Below are 15,165 nucleotides of genomic sequence, written 5' to 3' on the forward strand. Positions count from 1 at the left end.
TCATAAATAATAGTAATAATGATAATAATAATAGCGGATTGCAATATTTTTTCCGTGTACTTTGTTCCTGCCAGTATATGAAAAGCGCTTTATCTGAGTGTTGCGCACATAAGGAAATTTCTCATTAAAATAACAGTGCAATTACATTGTTTTACCCCAGATTTAATATCGCTTGTAAATGTTAACTCAACATGTATATGCACACGGTTAATTTTGAAACTTTGTTGAGTTTGCTAGCCACTGAAGGTACAACGAACTTTGTCGCCGTGAGAACAAATAAAACAACGGAATGTATTCTCCATATGTATATATAGAGAAAGAGAGAGAGAGAAAGAGATAGCGCACAGCTGTCATTTGTGCGGCTTTATCAAGTTATATTTTCTGTTGGAAATAAAGCTAGCTCACTTGTGCAAGGTCATCAAAAATGTCGCAGTTCTGTCATTTATTAAGCATGTTCATTCAATATAGGTGTTTGAAATAAAAATATAATTTGCAGAATAAATATTTCGCTTTTTGAATGAAATATTTCTTTTCAAGTTTATATCAACCAAATTTGATATAACTTTAATCTAAGCCAACTTTAATATAAAAAATCTTCCCCATTCGCAGATACAATCTCATCGCGCTACGCGCGCGGCTCGACGTTTCAGCGCGCCTAGGGCGCGCGTTTGCTGAATTTCACGCTTCGCTCTCGGATATTTAATCTTTGCATTTGGAATGCTTGAATGAAACTTTATCAAAGAGATCTCTTTTAGATCGCAGTATTTATATGCGTCTTCATATTCTGAACTTTCTACTTAATTATGTATAGTTAATCATTAAGTTGCTCAAAGCTTTATGGTTTTATATTATTGTGTGTGGATGAAGCAAAATATCCTACAAGTCTTCTTTTAGATTTTCACTTGTCGCATCTTTTGGCGTAATATCGGAAATTTCGATTTTCTGCATATTACTTACGATAAATAAAAACAAAATTACAAATCCTATTGGAGAATGGTTAAAAGACATTTTGTAAGATTTTGCAAAAGGTATCATTTATCTTTGATATTTGTTTCGTCTGTTGCGTCGTTTGGTTCCAAAATGGAATGTAATGGTGTCAAATTTCGGACAATTCTCATACTTTTTGAATCATAAATGATGAGAATGTAATAAATTATTACTCATTTTCATCTTTTTTTTGGGTCAGAATTTTCTTTTTATCGAAAAAAAATCATCGGGATTAATTGTTTGGCTTTATGAGTACTATGAATAGAAGTACATACAATTTTTAAATATAAAAAAACGGTTAAAAAAATGTTAAAATATTCTAACTTTCTGAATTTTTATCTAAAATGGCTGGTTATCGAGCTCATCCTTTCTTTTAGGACCTAAAACAAGTGTGCCAAAGATCGATTTGATCTGTTCATTTTTTCGAGAGTTGCCGTGTTTACGTACAGCCGGGCGGACAGGCAGACAGACGCCATCGTCAAAACTTGATTTTCGGATTCAGGGGGTCTCCAAACGTGGAGATCCGTTGAAAAACTATGGTGTCAAATTTTGGATAATTCTTTCTCAATCATAAATTATGTGAATGTAAAGATACATTACAAAAAGTTTTTTGCGGCAAATTATTCTTACATAGCATGCGCATATTTCGGGCAAAGAATAAAATAATCATTGGACGCTTTGTTTCACAATTAAAATTTGTTATTGCCAAACAAATATTGCGATAAGAAACTTATATTACTCAGGGAATCTTCAAATTTAAATATAAAATCAAAACATTTCTTCAAATTTTTTGGTAAAATTGTAACTGTTGGATCTACAAATGTTTGTATATTCTTTCAGCGGAAAACGTTATTAAAAGGTTATATTACAAGACTTTTTTTGCAGAATTTTCTCCGCGCTTTTCTCAAAAAATTATTTTTATTCTTATTTTTTTAATTTCTCGATTTAAAATATAATATCCTTCTTTTTCCTTAAAAAAGTTGAGGGCGAAATCATTATGAAATATTGCTCTCAAATGAGAACTGTATAATCTAAAGAGGTTTTTGTATACTACACCAAACTTTCGCTTTTAGTCCAGTGTTGGGGGTTGCCTTCAAATAACCTTGGACTGAATTCGGGGGGATCGAAACGTAAACAGTCATGATGCACCGTTTACAAATGGAATGCATGCTATTGCGCAATATACTTGACTAAACTTTTGCAACCGCTCTCACCCTGCTCTCCTGAGAAACTGCCGGAGCCAGACGTTCTAGAAAGGTTGAAAACGGAATGACTGCGAGCGGGATTTCGGTGTATTAAAAAAAAACTTGTATCATAGCAAAAGTGTTGAAACACTTTAATCATCATCGGTTTATCTCCGGTTGTAATCAAATGATACTGGCATGATTTTAAAAATAAAAAATTAATGAAAGAATGAGACCTTAAAATGTTGAAAAACATTTTTTAAACAAAATTTTTTATTGGTAAGGTTTTCTTTCTGTTGAAAAGTACTTCTCTGGCAACATAAAGTAGCAATTTTCTTAAGGTCCTGCGCAGAGTCTATCATTTAATAATAATAATAATAATAATAATAATAATAATAATAATAAAGAGCCTCGGTGGGAGAGCTTCGGTGGCTCAGTTGGTTAGACACTCGGACTTCACCTCAGAGGTCCGGGGTTCGATCCCTGAGCCGGTACCTCTAGAAATTTTTCAATGTACCTTTACTGAGGTTCTGGTGGTTCGGAACCCACCTTAAGCTGTAGGTCCCCCCATCGTGTACTTGACTGCAACCCAGTCCGTCAATGATGGGGTAAAAACCAGGCTTTGTCCAATATGTCTGGGCAGACTGCTCTCATCAGATCACTTGATTGCATTATAAAAATGGGTCCGTGACTGATGATATATACCGGGAGAGCCCAGTGCAAAATGATCAAATAAAAATCCAACTCTAACCAAAAATGCCTTCGACATATCAGGCAGTATAAGCCTGTGACAATATTTCGCCACTGAAATGTTTTTTAATAATAAAGAGCCTCGGTGGCTCATTTGGTTAGACACTTGGACCTCACCTCAGAGGTCCGGGGTTCGATCCCTGAGCCGGTACCTCTAGAAATTTTTCAATGTACCTTTACCGAGGTTCTGGTGGTTCGGAACCCACCTTAAGCTGTAGGTCCCCCCATCGTGTACTTGACTGCAACCCAGTCCGTCAATGATGGGTTAAAAACCAGGCTTTGTCCAATATGTCTGGGCAGAGACTGCTCTCATCAGATCACTTGATTGCATTATAAAAATGCGTCCGTGACTGATGATATATACCGGGAAAGCCCCGTGCAAAATGATCAAATAAAAATCCAACTCTAACCAAAAATGCCTTCGACATATTGGGCACTATAAGCCTGTGACAACATTTCGCCACAGAAATGTTTTTATAAAGTAATATTTGTTTGTTTTTAAGGCTGCATATGAATATAATGTTTTCGAGGCACGTATCTAACCATAATTTCAATAAAAAATTCATTTTGAACCAAATACAGTGAACCCCGGAATTAGGGATTTCGAAAATTGATGACGCGCATCGGATACGGGTGACAGGAGCTGCGGGGTACGTGCGGTGTTCACTCAGACGTGAAAAAACAGGAGCGTTGCGGTAATGCGCTGTATTCTAACGGCTTAAATATGTGACTGCGTCATGATGTGGCGAAAGTTCACTCGAAACTGTAGGCACACAAATAGCGAATAAGCACGATGGCTACCTCGCGTCGACGAACAGTTGGGCTTTTATGTCTAAAGCCAACTGAAGCCGATGGGATTGATCGGATTATTTTGTGTGATCGAATGAGCCTGTCTTTGACATTGGCAACAGCCACATCTGACATGCGAATATATATCACGAAGTAGTGTCTCGAAATTATTGGAGCAATGTTAATGAAAAAGAGCAGTGAATATCAATTCATTTTAATCAAAAACCTTATATTGACGATTTAAAATTAATTATTTACTATAAGATTTCTTTTTAATGTTAGATTTAAATTGAAATTTCTCCTGAATTGATGGCGCTGCCATAGTTCCCCAATAGGCTCTAGGATTCGACAAAGAAACCAAAGAAGAAGTATTGGATAGAGAGAGAGAGAGAGGGGGGGGGGGGAGTACGATCATTTCGTAATGAAAAATAAGACCTTTCATTCAAACACAGTCGAATCGTCTCTATGTATTTCACATTGTAGAAAGTGCGTGCTTCCCATTGCATGTGTTTTGCTAGATGTTTCAGTGAAAATAAGTGATGTGCTTTTCGATGCTGTTGGCTTTGAATGGCTTAATCAAGCGAGCGACAGCGTTTTCTGGACCGATTATTCAAGAGAAAGCTCTCATGTGAAGCGAGATGCTCAACGGCCCGAAAACGTTTAAAAGTACGTCAGCAGGAAATACACTTATTTTAACGTGTAACATCAAACTTTCTTTCTCATTTTCATTAAATATTAACTGTAAAATCCGCAGTAAAATTTCCGGGGTTCACTCTATTTGAATTTTTAACTAAACAAGTGAATTCTCAGCAAAAAAATGTGACACATAATTGATATATTCTTAAAAACAGATTTTAATTTTAAACCAAAAACAGTTGCACTTATGAAAGACGACGAATTTTCTAAAAAATAGTTGAATTCTCAAGAAAAATTCATTTAATTGAATTTCTAACAAAAAGAGATTCAATTTATACCAAAAGAGAAGTTTTTTACAAAGCAGTTTAATTTTTTAACTCAAAAATATTAATTCTCAACAAAAGATTTCAACAAAATACATAAATGTTCTACAAGAATATTAATTTTCTACAAAAAAAGATGATTTTCACGAAAAATAGATGAAACTTTAACATAGAAAGATAATATCTCATTAAAAATAGAGTTGTAGTTTTATTTTAGGTTTAAAAAACAAATTTTTAAACAAATGATGCTATTTTGCAAACAGAAAATGGATTTCGATCGCAGTAGTTTAACTTTCAACCAAGTGTTGTTGGATTTTCAATCCAAAAATATAAATTCTGAACGAAAAACGTCATAGTTGATACTTTAACTAAAAAATATTTTAATTAGAAATCATAAACATTTCAGATCTACCAAAAAGGACGATTCTTTATTTAAAAAGTGAAATTCTAAACATAAAATTTATAATTTTCAACCACATTCTTGTATTAAAAAAAAAATCTACCTGCTTAGCTGGCAAATTCTCATCGCGCGCGGCTCGCAGGTTTTAGCGCACCTAAGGCGGGCGTTTGTTGAATCTCGCGCTTCGCACCAGGATTTTCATTCTTTGCATTTTGAATGCTTGAATGAAACTTTATCAAAAAGATCTCTTTTAGATCGCAGTATTTATATGCGTCTTCATATTCTGAATTTTCGACTTAATTAAGTATAGTTAAATATTAAGTTTCTCAAAGCTCTGTAGGCTTTGGGGTACATATTCTTATCGTGACACTCGCGCTGCGCGCTTCATTTTTGACAGACGTTGTGAATATATAGTTTCTGAAACACCTAAAAATAAATAAAAAGCTACAATACTTTTTTCTTACATTTTTCTCTATCTCGCATTGTAAGTCTCATCTTAAAGTATTTTTCCGCAAATAAAAAACGTGTCGCTTATAGCTTTTCAAGTACTACAACATATATCAGGGAGAATCAAATCGGCGAGGGTCACCTGGAGTATCTTCCTAATAAGAATAGGATTTGTGTTTTCATATTATTTTTTATTAATAAAGCAAAATATCCTAAAAGTCTTCTTTTAGATTTTTACGAATCTCACGTCTTTTGGCGTAATATTGGAATTTTCGATTTTCTGCATATAAGTTACGATAAGAAGAAAGAAAGTTACGAGTCCGATTGGAAAATGCTTAAGAAATTTTGTAGGATTTTTTAAAAGCTTTGAAGACTTTTTTATACTTTTTTAAAAATATTTTGCGTCGTTTGGTTCAAAATTTGAATGTTGTGATATCAAGTTTTGGGCAATTCGAATACTTTCTCAATCATAAATGATGAGAGTGTAATAAATTATTACAAATTTATATCTATTTTTAAGTGAATAGCTTTTCTATCAATTTGTTTTGATACGTTTTGTCGTTTTTTCCATGAATTTGTCATTTTTATGATTAAAACCAAAACTACGTTTCCTATCAAAAATTATTCATAACAAAATTTGTAGCTCTTCTTTGGGTAACAATTTTTCTTAAATCATTTTTTTTCGTAACTTGTGTTATTTGTCCACAAATTTTTTATTTATTTTTTATTTTCAATGTTATTTTTCACGATTAAAACAAAAAGTACGCGTCCTATCAAGAATTGATTATAATCACTTCGTTTATAATTATTAACGATCTTGTAGATCTTTTTTGGGATCACAGTTTTTGTTAATTAACCTTTTTTCGTATCCTGCGTAGTTTGACCACGAAATGGAATTGTTTATTTTTCATTATTTTATGAGCAATCAAAATTTGAATTTTCGATTTTCCAAGTAAATCCGAAAATTTCTTATGATGATCTTGTGAGGCTTTCAAAAAGAAATATTTTTCTTTTCTTGATTTTTTTTTCATATTGTGCGTTTGACTTAAAAATTTGATTTTCAATTGTTTTTAAAATTTTGAAAATGCTATAACTCTGAGAATTTTCTTCTTATCGAAAAAGACCATTGGGATAAATGGTTCGTCTTTTTTAATACTATAAATATCCGTACATAGAATTTTCAAATTGAGAAAAAAGTGGTCTCAAAAATGTTTAAAATCCGTTTACTTTTTGAATTTTCATTCAACAGGGCTGATTAATGAACTTGTCCTTTCTTTTAGGACCGAAAAAAAGTATGTCAAAGATTGATTTAATCCTTTCATTTTTTCGAGAGTTATCGCGTTTACGGACGGCCGGACGGACAGACAGACAGAAGCCATCGTAAAAATTTGATTTTAGGATTCAGAGGGTCTCGAAATATTATGTTTCAGATTTACGTTTTAGATTTCTAGAATACTTTTCAAGTTCGACACTATCTTGAAATCAGTTCAAATCCTCTAAATATCTCTTAAGCTTACTTGAATTTATACTTAAATTTTTTAATCTTGCAAAATAAAAATTTTTTCTTTAAAATCTTCTACATTATCTTTAAATATTCCAGATTCTTTTATGCCATATTTTAAAATCTTTAGAACTTGAAATTAATTATATAAAATAAAACCCTAATTCATTAAAAAATTTTCCAGAAATGTTATTGCCCGTGCAGAAACTTACTGGGACAGACTTGCGTCAAATTAATGCATTCTCTAGATCGTTTAATGTAGTCGACCAAAAATGTATCAAACTTAAATATGAAACAAACATTATAACTAATCAGTTTTTGATACAACGTTATCTCTGCCGAGGCTTCAATTATAGTAATATAGACAAATTTTTAAAACAGAAATATTTCCCAATCTTAAAAAATCACTTACAATTACAATCTTCTCTTTAATAAATAAAGTTTTAAAAAATTAGAAATAAATTTGATCATGAAATTAAATTACTAATTTTATATTTTAATTTACAAAGCTAATTGTGTAAGAAATTAGTAATCTTTATTAATAGATAAAGAGTACTGAAAACAGCCATTAAAAGTTATATTCAAGCAGTTGCGAAACAAATCAAGTTTTCAAAAACAATGTATACAATATCTCGTTAATACAACTTTTTAAGAAAGAGATCAAAGTACTAACTAGAAACACATTTTTCTTATTATGCCAGAGAAAATGGTTTTAATTTAATTTTGTGGGGCTTATTAAAAATTTGTACATCAATTTTGAATTAAAAAAAGACAAATGAAAGCATTTTATCTAGTCCAGCAAATAATTTTTTATTAGATTTGATATCAACAGTGTCTGCTAAAAGAATGAGATTTACTTCTAATGAAACTCTAATCGAAATTTCGTTTAGTGATTAAAAGATTATAATCTCTGGAACACTTTTTGATTAAATAAAGACTTGATTAGCTTTTGTTTGATCATTTTTCGAGTCAATGGAACTATACGAAGAGCTTTCTGGAATTAAGTAAAAAAGTGAAATACATTTATCTTTGCATGTAAGTGCTTTTATTGTATTCTGCACATCAAGAAATTTGATTAGAACTGTTTCTAAATTCTAAATACTAAGAGTTTCCAGTATCAAGAACAATTTAATTGTATGTAGTATATATGATTCTATATAATATACGTAATTAGTTGTGTAAGGTTAAAACACACATGAAAGGAAGAACTTGTCTTTCAAATTCATTAAATACCTTTTGAATGTTCGGCCTTACGCTTATGCAACGCAGAACTTTTAAAAAGTTACGCTAAAAATGCTCATATACATTTTGTTCTCTGAGTAAGTTATGATCATTTTTCTAGACATAAATGTATTGCGTCATTTGATTTAAAATGTGGTCTAGAATAGACAATAAAATTTCATGAGCTGCATGTAATATGAATGCTTATTATTAATTGCTACCAATCCGGCATACGACCGAGCTAGCCGGAATTTTCTTTCTAAAGTCAATTACACCATGTCGCGATTGTCGGACCTAAAGCGGCCCTGTACAATCCACATACTGTACATTGTATAAGGTCGGAAAAGTAATTTAAATAATATAATTATCAACATTTTTACATTTTTATCAGAGAAGGTATGTGCGTATCTATGTATGTATGTATGTATGCATGCATGCATGCATATGTGTGTATTTTAGCTAAGCATCTGGCTTTGAGCAAGATAACTTTGGAAAAAATTATTGTATTTGATTGGCCTTTTGTACACTCTTTTAGTGTCCTAAACTAAAGATCAAGTTCCTTCGGCAGACATTTTGGATAGAAAATCTAGAAGTAAGGGCATTTTGAATATTTTGAGAACACTTTTTTCAAAATTCGAAAATTTTCTGTACGGATATTTATAGTATTGAAAAAGTCAAATAATATATTTTTATGACTTTTTTCATAAAACTAAAAATTACCAGAGTTATAGCATATACAAAATTCCAAAAAACAGACGAAAATGTCCGTTTCAAGCCAAATAACGTACGATATGAAAATAAGTCAAGAGAAGAAAAATGTTTCTTTTTGAATGCCTTACAAGCTTATTCTAATGACTGTTTGAATTTTCTTGAAAATTGAAAATTCAAATTTTGACAGCATTAAAAATAATGGAAAATCCTAAAATTACATTTTTCGGCCAAACTATGTGCAAAATAAGGTGAAAGATGAGTAGACAGAAAATGTGAATTTGAAAAAGATCTACAAATTTGTTATCAATCACTTTTTGACAGGATGCATAGTTTTGGCTTTAATCATGAAAAACATGATCAACAGTAAAAAAAACCAACCTGCCCGCTGCATGGGTACATTATCATCACCACAATTTTTGTCTTCTAATTTCCTTTTCGTCTCGTGTGTGGGCTTTCAAAACATTTAATTTGTTTATGTTTTTAATGCTATTTTTTACAATTAAAACCAAAAACAGAACTATAAAAAAATTATTCTAGACCAATTAAATCATTTTTACATTCTCATTAGAGAAGGTATTAGATTTCTGTAAAATTTGACCCTCCCCCTTTCAGTATTTGTCAAAAAGTCCACGTTTTGAGACCCCCTGAATCCGAAAAACAGGATTTTAATAATGTGTGATTGGCCTTTGGTACACTCTTTTAGCATTTACAAAATTCCAAAAAACACACGATGATGGACATTTTAAGCCAAATAACGTACGATATAAAAAAAAATACGAAAAGAAAAATGTTATTTTCTATAGCCCTGCAAGGTTACCATAACAACTTTTTGAATTTTTTTCAAAAAATTTTTCAGTCAAATGTTGATGGCGCAAAAAATAATAAAAAATCAAATATTTCATTTTGTGGTTGTTTTATTCATAATAAACATTAAAAATGAAAGAATTAAATTTTTCAACACTCGACACAAGCTAAGAAAAAATAAATAGATAACATTTTTTCATCGAAAGTAGACCAAAAAATGGTTATGAATGTTTTTTTTTTAATATGATAGGAAGTTTGCATTTTAATCGTGAAAAATAACATTAAAAATGAAAAATTTAATTTTTGTTTAATGGATAGAAGATACGAGAGAATGAATTCACAAAAGTTGTTCAACCCAAAAAATCTAAAAATTGTTTTCGAATAATTTTTTGATAAAACGCGTGGTTTTCGTTTTATTCGTAAAAAATAACATTAAGAATAATGAAATTGAATGTTTGAAAAAACGACACAAGACAAATTAAAATGTTTATTAAGACGTATATTCTAAAAGTATATTCCATGATTTCCTACCCTGTGTCCGCGCTTTGGAGAGAAGAGAGATATTTTTTTTGTAATAAACTTAATTTCACATTTCTGGCTAAAACGGCACATAATGAAAAAAAGTCAAAGGAAAAAATTTATTTCTGTAAACTAGTACTAGAAATATGGCTCTTGCCAGTTTTTGCCACACTTGTAGATTTATTTATTCTTAACAATACAATTTTATGGTGTCATAAAAAACAAAAATAACATATAATTTAACAGTTTTAGCATAACTTTTGTTTCAAACTTTTTTCTCTGACGTCGGTATTTTTGAAATAATCAATAATTTCCTTACTCTTGAATTAAGTTCCTTTTGCTTTTCCATTACATCATAAAAATATATTACCGAAAAAAAATAAACCCTAAAAGATTTTTTATACACATTTTCACAAAAATATTAAAATTAAAGCGAGATAGAGGAAAATGACAACAAATATTTTTAAAAACTTTTTTTAGGCAAAAATTTTGTTTTTATTGACTTTTTTCGTATCTTTTATCATTTTGGCTATAAAAAAAATTATTTTTCAGTAAAAAATCTCTCTTTATCAGGTATGGGTACAGGGCAGACTATCGTGGAATATACTTTTTGCAGTAAGATAAAGCTAGAAAAAACCAAGTAAAAAAACGCTTAGGTTTTTAAATAAACTGACTCAATATTTTTTATAAACCACCTAGATTTCGACAAGTTTGAATTTATTCGAAATTTTCCAGCGGATTTCGAAATAGGACGAAAAAATTCTAGCAGAATCAGAAATAAAAACGCAAATACCTATATAACATAAAAAATATCACACTTTTAACAAAAATTTGGCATTTCTTAGTAATGAGAATTTTTAATTTAAAAACTTTAATTACTCATAACTTTGTAAAAAAATTCCTTAAATCGGTAAAATACTTGTCTTATTCCCATTGAAAAACAAAAGATTTACGTAATAAGGGGAAACCATAGTTTCGTGAATATGAATTTTAGTTGCTGTTTTTAGTTTGTTTATATACTGATAAAGGTTATGAATTTTCTGCTTCATCAATCTTAAAAATTAAAATTTCTGAACAAGGAATTTTATTTTATGATCAAATTTATTTCCAAGTATTTTATTTTAAATATTGATCAAAGAGAGCATTTTAATTTTAAATGATTTTTTAATAATGAGAAATAATGATGTTCTTAACATTTTGCTACGACACTATAATTTGTAAGCCTAGTCACTATTTAAAGGAGATAATAAAAATGAAATTACGATATATTATATACATATAATATTAATTAATTAATTTGTGGTTTTAAAATTTTCAAAACATCTAGAAAAAGAATCTGGAATATTTAAAGACAATTTTTTATTTTAACAGGATTCAAATTTTTGTTAAGAAAACTGTTTTATTTCAAAAAGTATTTAGAACTTTTGCAACTTTTAAAAAGATTTAGAAACAATTTTAATCTTGAGAAAATTTCAAAAAAAAATTAACAAAATGTAGATTATTGAATTTAAAAAACTGAATTTTGAACCAAAATTGAAAAAGATTTCAAAATATTTAAAAGAACTTTCTAAAAAAATGTCGTAATAGAATGTGAACGAATTTGAAGAAATATTTTTAAATTTTGTAAGATTAGAACATTTTAGAAAAACTTCGAGTAAGATTAAAAAATATTTACAAGCTTTGAAAGTTTAAAGATATATTCAAATAATTTGAAGCCGGGTGCAGCGTGTCGCGCCCCAGGTAGTTTAGCCCGTATTTTACGAGAACTTTTTAAGAATTTAAATTGTGCTATTTGACAAAATAAAAATGTATATTTTGAGAATAACGAAAACAATTCTAAATGGTGAGTCGACGACCCGGGTGCACCGGGTCGTTGCCAAGTAGTTTAGCACGTATTCGACGAGAACTTTTTAAGAATTTAAATCGCGCTAAGTGCTAAAATAACTACTAATGATAAGTTGACCATCCGGGTGCACCGGATCAAGCACCAGGTACTTTATTACGTATTCTACGAGAACTAACAAAAAATTTTAATTTTGTGAATAACGAAAACAATTCCAAAATGGTGACTCAACGACCCGGGTAAACCGGGTCTTGCCCCAGGTAGTTTAGCACGTTTTCTTAGAGAACTTTTTAAGAATTTTAATTTTTCCAACAACCAAAATAACTAACAATGTTGAGTCGATGATCCATGTACACCGGGTCGTGCATTAGGTAGTTTAGCACGTATTCTAGGAGAAATTTTTCAACATTTAAAATGTTCCAACAACCAAAATAACTTCCAATAAGCCGACGATCCGTGTGGACCGGATAGCGCAACAGGTAGCTTAGTGCGTATTCTACAAGAACGTTTAAAAACATTAAATTGTTACAAAAGCAAAAAGAACTATCGTAGAATACATATTAAACTACCTGCTGCTCAATCCGGTTCACACGGATTGTTGGCTCATCACTGGTAGTTATTTTGGCAGTTGGCACAATTTAAATTCTTAAAACGTTCTCGTAAAATATGTGCTAAACTACCTGGTGCACGACTTGTTGCACCCGTGTCGTCGAATCGAACCACCATTGAGAATTTTTTTCTTCATTCACAAAATTTAAATTTTTTTAAAGTTCTTGTAAAATACGTATTAAACTACCTGGTGCTCGATCCGGTGTACCCGGATCTTCGAGTAAAAATTTTACGGCCCATGCTAGAAAGTGATATTAATTACCTAAAATCAGTACCTAAAATCCTACTTGTGATGGCGGTGTGATAACAAATTAATTTTAAAAGGAAATTTTAAAAATTTCAAAAGATTTCAAATGATTTCCTAACATTTCAAAACAGAGCGCGATGTAAGGTCCAATGACTGATATTTCGTCGTAAAATTTATCTGGATGTACCTTAATGTCTCTACTTTATGATACATTAATTTTCTTTTGTTAAATTGCAATTTAGCATGACGAGAAAATTTGAATAAAAAAGTCGTAGCCATGAAGTGGGCCAGAGGGACTTTCGACACCAGGTGACCTTAACAGTTTGACAAAAATAATTACATTTTTCGTTGAGAACTCATTCATCCTTCATTGAAAATGTAACTATTTTCTTGAAAATTCAAGTATTTGGTTAAAAATTCGTCATTTTTATTAGAAAATTAATCTTTTAGATAGAACCTATTTTACAGACGAATTTCTTTCTTCTGATAAAAATGTACTTTTTCATAAAAAATGAAACTGTTTACACTTTTTTGTCAAAGAATAACTTTCTTTGAATTTTTTATTTGAAATCTGAAATCTTCAAAAATCTTTTTGAATACGAGGTAACTAGGATTCTGAAAGCATTGAAATCCCGCGATCCCAAAGTCTCTGAAAATCTAAGTTTTCAATATAAAGATTTCCAATGTCTTATTTCTAAAATACATGTTTATTTTACTTTTGATTTTTAATTAAAAACATTAAAAAAGAAAATGCAGGGTGTTAGAAAATCATTTATTGATGATATTGGTTTTACACGAGATGCGGGTCTTCGCTTTTTGTTTAAAATTAAAAGGTACTTATATGTACCTTTTACCATTATTTTGCTTTCCAAAATATTTTTTTTTAAATTTCATTTCCTAGAAGAAGACCCAAACTTTACATTTGGCATTTGGTCGCTCCAAAGTTATAGCATGCAATGTCCCTCGACTGTCAAACTGAGAAAATAAGGTTCAAAGTTTATCAGTAATATACTCTACAAAAACGTTATCAAATGTCGAAATAAGTTAATCGGTCAAAAATAATAAATGATGAAGAACATATTAGTACAGATTTTAATACTATTATGAATATGTTTTAGCTGATGTGGAAAATGTATTTTTTATGCATGGCGTAATCTAGGATAAAAAATGAATTTTTTCTCAGAATTATAGTACGCCATGCCCACAAAATATTTTTTAATGAACTACGTACAGTGAAATTCTTAATAGAATAGTTTAACAGAATGATAGCTTACATTATTCTGTTGTATTACATACCTAGAATTAGATGAGTTATTTGCAAATTATTGAATTTTTCGAAATATTTCTTTGGTTACTGTTAACCCTAAATATATTTTTGAACATTGTTATTTTTCAAATTGAACTTTGGTTATTCATATAACATATATACTACGAAGTTGGCAATTTTCCACTTATAGCAATGAAAAAAAGGACATGGCGTAATATAATTATCACTTTTAATTAACGTCACTATTTTAATTAATAATTTCAACAACTACTGAAATAAATTTTAGGGAAAAATTGATTTAAAATAAGATCAACCCGTGCCGACCCTAAAAATAATAATAGTTCAAAATTTTCAAAAAGTGGACATGGACAACTCTATAAGGGCTACGATTTGACAATTTTGTCGAAAACGAGTCAAGATATGAATAGTAGTTTATGGTACAAAATTGTTCCTCTTAATTAATTGATTAATATTTTTACTAACTTCCCGAATAAAAATGCTTCGACTTGAGTTCGACTTGGTTATGCCTTTAGTTCGTCTCCAAGACATCGATGTCTGGCTGCGTCTCAACACTGAGTCGAGACATAGGCCTTCGTCTTACTTTTATGGCCCTGACAGGTAAAACGGCATTTACTGGTCTTAAGTCGAGCCTTGTCTTGGCTGATATTATTGAACCTTTTTTGGCTCATAAATGAGATTGAAATTGATGAATGAAAAATTTGTAATTATTAAATTAGTTATTTTAAATTTAAAAATTCCGATTCGGTGGGTCTGAACGAGTATAACCCTTAAAAATTTTCTTCAAAAAAATAAAAATTGTAACTTTCTAGAAAGATCTCCTAAGCCGTTAGAAATACGTCAAAACAAACAAAATTTTCGGTATAATCGTCAAACAAGTATAATACAAATAATAGTCCGTAAATAAGT

At 30.4% G+C, this 15,165-nt stretch overlaps 1 protein-coding gene across 1 annotated transcript in view; it reads left to right on the plus strand.

The window, feature by feature from the left end:
* LOC117179875 (long-chain fatty acid transport protein 4-like) overlaps positions 1-15,165 on the plus strand; it is a 58,285-nt gene that overhangs the window by 963 nt on the left and 42,157 nt on the right. The window lies entirely within an intron of this gene.

The sequence above is a fragment of the Belonocnema kinseyi genome, chromosome 9, assembly GCF_010883055.1.
Source record: "Belonocnema kinseyi isolate 2016_QV_RU_SX_M_011 chromosome 9, B_treatae_v1, whole genome shotgun sequence".
Classification (NCBI taxonomy): Eukaryota; Metazoa; Arthropoda; class Insecta; order Hymenoptera; family Cynipidae; genus Belonocnema; species Belonocnema kinseyi.